Raw genomic sequence first — 9206 nt, 5'->3', positions numbered from 1 at the left:
AGATTTTTTAGATTTTACAATCTTTTTCTTATCCATTTCTTCTAGTGCATCAATTAAATCGTCGAAGGTTTCTATCCAGCCGGTTCATCTGTCACAAGTTTTGTGCTTTTCTACGGTATCAAAGGGAGGCAGTGGCTCTAGGAATGCAGCAGCATCATAACCTTTGGAACTTTCTGCGGTCAAGAGCAGAGCTCGCTCTGGCAGCATCTGCTGCCCATTTGTACTGGCACCTTCGTCAAGCACTAGCTGTGTGCTACCACCTAAGTTGACGTGCCCGCTCTCTAGCTGTGAGGTGCTGTCTTCCTTTTTTTTTTTTCTGAATTTGTTCATTGATTTTTCACATGAGAATGCAAAGACAAACAGCGACACATACAGAGGAACATAATGAATGGGCCACGAGTAATGGGAGATTTGAATCTGCAGGACATTGCGAGTAGGTGCTGTCTTCTTCTTTAGTGGTGAGTAGTGGCTTTGTTTCTTGCCCAGGTTCTTCAATCTTCTCGCCTCTTTACATTGTAGTTTGTTTCTCCTGCCTTTAGCATTTCTTTGCATTAGAAATGTTTTCTGTTTTTAATGCTTCCTTGCATTCAGCAATCACTGCCTGTGGTGCTTCTCTGTACCTGGTTGTCACTGCCTTTAGCGTTGTCGTACTGTATGAATGACCGCTCAGTGTTGCGTGGTGGCGCAGTACCACTTTCACGGCCTTATTAGCAGGTTTCTGGCCAATGATGAGTAAACTTCTCAGTGAGACTCATTATCTTCAAAAGATTCATGCTGGCTGAAGTGGCGCTTTGACTCCATATACGCCCACTTTGTGGTACAGCATCTCGGTTCTTCAGGTAGCAGGGTTTACATAATCCCCTAACTCGTCGTCAGGTGTAGCATCCTCATTAGGCTGGGTACTCGTTAATGAACATTCCACACACAGAGCTTGGTCTTCCAAGTTTTCTTTGCTCTGCATGTAACTTTGAACTCAAAATTCTTAATATGAACTATTCACCACACCCCAGCACCTATGTCACAGTTCTACAGTCTATCAGGAACCAAAGGGGTCCCATCGCTAACTCACATGACACTACAGTTGGAAATAGTTTTATTTTTACCAGTCTGGAGGAGTATATTTAATGATCTCAACCTCTCGTCATTTCAACTGTACGAAGGCTAAACAAAATTGTCAGTACAAAACTACACAATTACTTTGTCCATGTGGGGTTGTCATGAAACCTATGTCTAAGTTGAATTTCAAAGGTTTGAAGATTCACAGCGCGTTTTTGCATTGAAACAAACCAATCTGGTACCTCAGTAAATATTTTTCTATGCAGTCCTTGATGGCGTATTTCATTTTAGTTTTTTTTACTGGTGGTATCGCAATGAGACGTGTGGCAGGCCTAGAAATTTAGGGACTTGTGTCAGTGAAAAGGGAAAACAGTTGTTTCTTTAAGCTCCTGTTTGTGATGCAAAGGGAGAATAATGGTCGCAAGAGGGTTGGTCGATAGAGGCATGGAAATGAGCTCAGCTGTGCTAAGCATGCTTTGGGTGTGCAGGGCTTTCGCCGAAGGCAAAAAATGCATCACCCGGAATACACTGGGCACATCTGATGGTCCATTGACTGCATGAAGGTTGTGACTTAAAACCTACCCTCGAACTAGCTTGAGTCTGAGCCCTTGGCTTCTAGAAGTTGGGAACTTGAATTTGCTCTAGAATCCGTGCCAGAAAAGCATGCCTTAAGGCCATGTCTATTGATAAGGGCCTGGGCTGTGCACAGAATCAGCTGGGTTTGCCTGAGGTCTATGCCTAGCACAGTCTGGGACAAAGGTACAGAAATATTGAAGGTGCTTGAAGTAAATCATTACAAAACCATCAAAAATGCGTGAAATATTCCATACAGGAATTTTATCTGTTTACTATGACTATATATGATTAACCTCTAAGATCAGTCACCAAATAATGAAATAACAGAAAAATGCCTACAAAAAATCATTGAAACAACTTTTTTGGCAATCCCAAATCTGCTAAAATGTGTTAGTCTTGGTGAGAAGTGTAACTGATTTCGCCCACCTTAGTCCTTGATTCATTGCTTGTGATCTCAAACTGGCATCACTGTTGCTATCATATCACATCTTATTGGTATCACAAAAGCTGCAACCCATTCCCTTTTTTTTAACTCACCGGTTTGCCGGCTTTGGCAGTACTGATTTGTTCTGTAAGTGCTCATTGTGGGTAATTCAGTATGTTGACGGTGGTACTGTATGCTTCCAACTATAAAGAACGTACTGCTAGTAAGTTTATTAACAGTTTTTTAATTTTCTGCATACTCCTGCAAAAACTGAAATGGTATTGCCATCAGTGGCCCTCTAAGATCTCTCTCTCTCTCTGGTGAAGTCATAAGCAGTGCAATATGAAAGTTAAGGTGATATAGCTCCCAATCGGGTGTGTGGGGGTCCCTAAAAAAACTAGTTTGGATCAGTTCATCTTAAAAGGACTTGGTTCAGCCTGAGCTAGGACTTAGTCAAAAGGGTTGTAGGGTACCTTTGCGATTTGGAGTTTAAGATAATGAGGTAGTATCCTGCCCCCCCCTTTCAAAGTAGTTCCATTCCCCCAAACGATTTTCTGGGTAAGAGAGAAAACATAGTGAAGTCCCTGCACTCAGACCTACCCAAATGTTTGGCTGTAAACTGAGACTTTAATCGTCCCTTCTAAATGTTCTTCTCTTTGGATTTTTCACTAGGGTCACAGCGTGGTTCAGTTGCCAGGGCTCTCATCAGTGATGGCACCTTTGCTGTGAGGGCTGTGACACGAGACCCCAATAAGAGTGCTTCCCAGGAACTGAAGAAACTTGGTGCTGAGCTCTTCAAGGGAGACCTGGATCACATTGAGACTTTAAAGCCTGCCCTGACCGGTGCCTACGTAGCCTTCGTTGTTTGTCAGGGTGGTGGCAGCTCCTGGCGTCACTGGGGGCTTCGAGGTCAAAGGATCCACAGTGTGCTTTGTGTTTGCTCCTGCTACTCGCGAATCGAGATTGCAGCATTTTCCATCTGATATTCCTGGTGCGCTGCACGACTAGGTGCAGGCGCCTTGTACTCTTTACACTGCCGTATTTTAAACATTGCTTGTGCTGATCCTGGCGCTCTGTACGAATAGGTGCAGGCGCCTTGTACTCTTTTTAATTTGTCGGTGTACTCCAACATTCTGCATTTGTGTGATTTACCATCTCCTGTGGCTGCACACGCCCTGGTCCATCGCGGCTCCTCTGCCGTTGCGTGGAGGGCGGCTCTTCCCCCACGGCTCTCTGTGCCGGTCAGGTGGAAAGCGGGCGCCATCTTGGGAGAGCCTGAAGGACACGGAGACCAGACTAGGCGGTCTAGTTGTCCGAGGCTCTCCCGCATAAAGCGCACATGTGCCTCCGGAAGCGCAGCGGACGCGACGATGGCGCGCCGAAGTTGCGCCAAAGTTCAGCCCGTCTGCGCCCGTCCGTGGCCGACCGGGGCAAGGGGCACACCACTATGCACGACTTTTAACATACACCTCCGCACAACTGCGCTCCCTCCATAAAAATTGGCCTCTTAACTCTGTAACATTGTCTTATGTTCAAGCCCTTGGCATTGCTTTGCCTATGCCCATTACGATCGCCCCCCCCCCTCCCCACTCCTTCTGAACACGAGGTCAGCTGTCAAGCACCAAACCGAAATATTTGATCTTAGATTCCAACTCCCCTGACCTATTGTTTTTAACCGAAACATGGTATCGCCCTGACTCCCCACCGAGCGTCTTTATGCTCCGTGCTGACCGACTGGAGGAGAGAGCAGGTGGCGGGGTAGCCTTGTTTGCCCGTAAGGGACTACATTTTCAGACACTCGCCTACGATACCAGCAGCTGACTGCCTCGTAGTACGCTCTACTTCTTTTAAGATTCCAATTACTTGTGTATTAATTTACCGGCCACCCCAGCCATCCCCTGGTTTCCTTCCTGCCCTCCAGGACTTATTGGCCACCTTAGCAGTCAATAGTGCCTCGTTCTGGGAGACTTTAATTTCTGGCCTACTGACCCTGCCGAGGACACCATATCCAAAGATTTTACTCAACTGCTACTCGGTCTCAATTTCACCCAGCACGCTCACGGTCCTACCCACCTCCGGGGCCATATCCTCGATCAGATATGGACACTAAATATCCCGATTTCCGCTCCAACTATTTCGCCCTGCCCATGGTCTGATCACTCCCTGCTCGCTTTCTCCTTGGATTTGAGCAAAAAAAAAACTCCTTTTTTCCCCAAAAACACCTGGGCAAGGAACTGGAATCGAGTCGACATTCCATCCTTGTGCAACTCGTTAACTGCCACCTGCCCGGATCTATCGGGCTCGGCTCCTCATTTCCAGGTCACCACCCTAGATCGCTGGCTTACCAAAGCCTGCGACCTAGTGGCCCCTCTGAAGCGGATTACCATCAACCGCACCCACAATGCCAACAAGTGGTTCAGCCCTGGCCTTAAAGCCAAGAAACTGGAGTTACGACAGGCTGAACGAGCTTGGAGAATAGCATATTGCTCGACCCGGAGGCAACACTATATTACTATTCTTAGTGAATATAAACAAGCTATCTTGGCAGCTAAGACAGAATATTTCTCGGGGCGTATTCTAGCTGCGGAAAGCCAGCCACGTGAGATTTTTGCCATCGTCCACGAGTTGGCATCATTGGACAGAACTCTGCCCAAGATTCCCCCCTCTCAGGCCCTATGCGACTCGCTTAACAAGTTTTTCATTGAAAAAATAGTTTGTATTAAAGCCAATATTCCTTCCCCTTCGCCTACTTTCACTCACCCCCAACCACCTGGCAATAATTTGTCCCTTACCTCCATTCCTGCACTGACTAGAGAATCCCTGCCCCCCTTACTTAGGCGTGTCGTCTGGCTCCCCAGCTGACATCTGCCCGGCACGCATTCTCCGTCAGATTTTCTCTGATTGTCCATCTCCTGTCCTCACCCTCCTGAATGATTCCCTCATGCATGGCTCCGTCCCTGCCCCTTTCAAGACCGCTATAATCTTCCCTATACTAAAAAAGCCTGCGGCGGACCATGCTTCCCCGGCAAACTATCGCCCTATATCCCTTCTCCCTTATCTGGGAAAGGTAGCTGAGTCCCATGTCACCCAGGCGCTCAGCTCCTTCATAGAGGACAGTAACTACCTTGCACCCTGCCAGGCGGGCTTTCGCCCCCGCCATTCCACTGAGAAGGTGGTTATTTCGGTCATGGACCAATTCAGGGAGGGGCTCGATACCAACACCCCTGAGGCCCTAGTCCTCCTGGATTTGTCCGCCGCTTTTGACACAGTGGACCATTCCATTCTCTTGTCCCGTGTCAAGGCGGCGGGCATAGGGGGACAGTTATTGGCCTGGATAGGCTCCTTCCTGTCTGACCGCACCCAGGCTGTCCATCTGGCCGAATTCTCTGCCCCGCCTCGCAGGGTGCAATGCGGCGTCCCTCAGGGCTCCTCTTTCTCCCCTCTTATTTAACCTTTACATTTTCCCTCTTATTTTTGCACTGCAACAAATGGAGGTCAGTTTACAACTATGCTGATGACCTCCAACGTATTTTTAATTTCTCCTCCCCTTCATTAGGTATCACTAGCTTCCAGTCCGTCATGCTGTTTATCCGGGATTGGATGAATGCGAACCACCTTAAACTCAACCCGGATAAAACAGAGCTGGTTCTGACTGGCGGCAGTGGTAACCCTTGGTCTCCCTCATTTTGGCCCCCCTCTCTTGGTCTACCTCCCACTCCTTCTCATTCAGTTAAGACCCTTGGTATCACACTTAATCGTCATCTGACACTCCACTCCCACATTAGTTCAGTTGTTTCCTCTTGTTTCTTTACCCTGTGTATTATTAGGAAAATATCCCGGTTTTATTCTCCCTCTGCACTCAAACTGATTCTTATGGCCATGGTCCTATCTAAAATAGACTATGGAAACATTATTTACAATGGTGTCCCCACCTATGCACTCCATCGCCTTCAGCTGGTGCAGAACCAGGCAGCTCGCCTGGTATATGGCCTATCTAAATCTCACCACTCCTCTCCCCTCCTCATTTCTCTTCATTGGCTTCCTATTAAACAACGGGCCCTTTTCAAACTTGGATGCCTTACTTTTCAAGCTCGGGCGGGCACGGCTCCTGCCTTTATTAACTCTGCCATCACCAACTACTGCCCTCCTAGAGATCTACGCTCATCCACTAAATCCCTACTAGTCATTCCCCGCTTCAAGAAACCAAGATCGGGAGGCCAGAAATTCTCGGTCCTTGCCCCCACCTTTTGGAACACCTCTCGCCCCCTGTTAGACTTTCTCCCTCCTATATGGAGTTTCGCAAGGCCCTTAAAACTTTTCTGTTCCAGCAAGCCTTCAGTTCCTAGTCCATTGTGTCCTCCCTGCTCAGTAATCCCCCCAGCGCCAAGAAACTGCATAGTGTACGTGCGCTCTACAAATCCCTAAAAATTCAAATTCAAAATTCAAAGTTGTTAACAACTAATGGGAGAATGGCAGTGCAGAAAAGGAGGTCGCCCAGGTGAGACCTAACACTCTTATCAGCGGTGAGACCAAGGAGCTGCCCAGCCATCGGGGGTAGCCCTCTCCCTCAACCCCACCTTGTAATGGGCTGGGAATGGAAGCTCAGTACAGACAGTTAACGTCTAATATTGCATTGATGTCTGATATTGTGACCAGCCTTGAATCCTACTTGGGAACAGCTTGAGGTATCAACACCTGTATTTGCTAAATCGATCCTGGTTTTGGTTTGTTTCTTACAGGGTAAGGCTCTGGCTGAACTGTCCAATGACACAGGCTTACAACACGTGGTGTTCCGTGGTCTGGAGAATGTGAAGAAGCTGACGGAAGGCAAGCTGGAAGTTCTTCCCTTTGATGGCAAGGGTGACGTTGAAGAGTATTTTAGAGACATCAACATCCCTATGACCTGTATACGATTGCCTTATTATTATTTTGACAACTTTCTTAACTGCTTCCGACCTCAGAAGGCCCCAGATGGCGATGGCTACTTGCTTGGTAAGGGAGGAATAACGTTATATTCATTCAAACTGGGATTGGCTACTTCTGGGGCTAGTGTTGGGTTTGCTTCTGGGATACTGTGTTATTAAAAACATTGCATACAAAATTAAAGCAACTCAGTGCCCAGCATGCGCTTTGTTCAGTGTGTGAGGTTACTTTGGTTTTATTGACTTTCAATTGCTAAATGCTTAATGGAAATCCATGACCTCCAGATTTTCAGAGATCTTAATGCTGCTGCTGCCACAGTTGTCAGTTTTAGGTTATTTGTGGTCCTTCCTTTTTTGTAGCTGTACCAATGGGAGACATTCCACTGGATGGACTAGCTGTAGATGATCTTGGTCCTGTAGTAGTCCGCTTCTGAAAGCCCCAGAACAGTTCATCGGGAGGGACATCGGACTCAGCTCGGAGAAGCTGACTACTGAACAGAATGCAGCCATCATGACTAAATCCACAGGGAAGAAATTCAAGAATGCTAAGGTGAGACTGTGCACCATCTTTCATTATTCAAAGCATGGTATTCAAAGCATGGGCTTCCCTATCAACATTTGTGTTTTTACTTTTTTAGGTCTCACCTGCAACAGTGCATGTGCAGCAAGTGCCCTCTCTTGCGAGAGATATTGTATGCAACAAGTGGCTTGCAGCCCACCCATTGCTTAACTTACATTCGCTTCAACTTCACTGTTATCTGCTTGCCTCTGATTAACCAACACAAGCTGGCTTCCCTTCCTCTTTTTTCGACCAGAGCATACACCAAGTACAGATTGCTTCAGCTTGATTTCTGTCATTCCGGTGATCACGCTGTGATTGAGGCTCTACTTTTTTGTTTTTGTTTTTATTTTGTTTTTATTTATTCCACTTTCTTGTCATCCTTGTTGGAACTCTCACTATTACCCTTTGTAGCTATGTTTTACTAAGCCATGTACTTCAAAAACCTTTTTCTCCTTTGAGCTGGATCTTTTTGTGGCAATAGTAGTTATCTGCTTCCAAAAGTGTTTATACTAAGTCATCAACATTTGAACAATTGCTTTCTTTGAATACGATTTTTTACAAGTGTCCGAGTTTTTTAAACATTTTTCACGCATGGCAAGAGTAACTGATTTGCTCAGAATCATAGGGGTGTTGTGCGAGACCTAACAAGCATGGGTAAAGCCAGTAGTCTCACCTTTAAGAGACTATTGGCCCTGCCATTGCTTTTTGTTCCGTAGCATGGGCGTTGACGACTTTGGCAATCATTTGTAGCTATGATGTGCAGCATGGCTTAAAAAAATATTAACAAGCATTGGCATAGCCAATAGGTCTAGCTTTTGGGACCTTATAAGTGTTTATCCATGCAACAGTTGATGTAGTTGCACCAAGGAGATTGTGCTGCATTACTAAATTCTTATAAGGTCCCAAAGGCGAGACCTATTGGCTATGCCAATGCTTGTTATCCCCAATTACCAGTCTTGAGAGGTAGATTGAGGGGGCGGTAGGCTGTAAGGGCCGCCATCTAACAAACTTCATTCAATTCTCACTTTTGCTGTCTGGTCGTAGGGGGTACGACACTTAAAAAATGAAGTGCAAGTGCTGAAAGATATTCTCTGTCAAGCTGTCTTCTGGTAGCATGCCCTTGACAATAGTATTGGTAGTGATAAACTTTTCATTTACCCTTCTTTATAGGGGTCCAGGCCTTCCCACCCTGTTGGCCACTAAGATTTCCATCAAGTGTTGAGAGTGGGAAACCCATATTTGTGATGACTGAAAGCTCTGCTTTTGGGCAGAAATAAAAGATTTTCATTTATGCAACATATCTATAATGACCGTACATATTTCAACAATCCCTCCCTGTTTGTTTTAATTACAAATAAATGTTACCGCCCTAAGACTCCGAACTGAAATGAGAATTACTTTGTGCCCAGTACACAAGACACATACATTTTTATTAAACTGTGCGATTACTTAAAATCTTAACAGTATAAAACACAGGAACATCCCCTCCCTCCCCCCCCCCCCAGCAGGCCAATAAAACCATATGTGCAATATTAAAATGAAGTACTGACTGTTTTTACCACTTTTGTCCAATCAAAGTACTATTAAAAGATAAAAAAGTTTTATGTGTTCCTTAACTTCACGCCTTTTAGAGACTAGGGAAAATGTGGAAGTTCGGCATGGTCAT

General features: G+C 45.9%; 1 pseudogene; it reads left to right on the top strand.

The window, feature by feature from the left end:
- Positions 1–402: 402 nt before the first annotated feature.
- LOC144784051 (nmrA-like family domain-containing protein 1) overlaps positions 403–9206 on the top strand; it is a 79452-nt pseudogene continuing 70648 nt past the window's right edge.

Source organism: Lissotriton helveticus, chromosome 10, assembly GCF_964261635.1.
Source record: "Lissotriton helveticus chromosome 10, aLisHel1.1, whole genome shotgun sequence".
Taxonomy (NCBI): Eukaryota; Metazoa; Chordata; class Amphibia; order Caudata; family Salamandridae; genus Lissotriton; species Lissotriton helveticus.
This window is presented reverse-complemented; position numbering and strand designations above follow the sequence as displayed.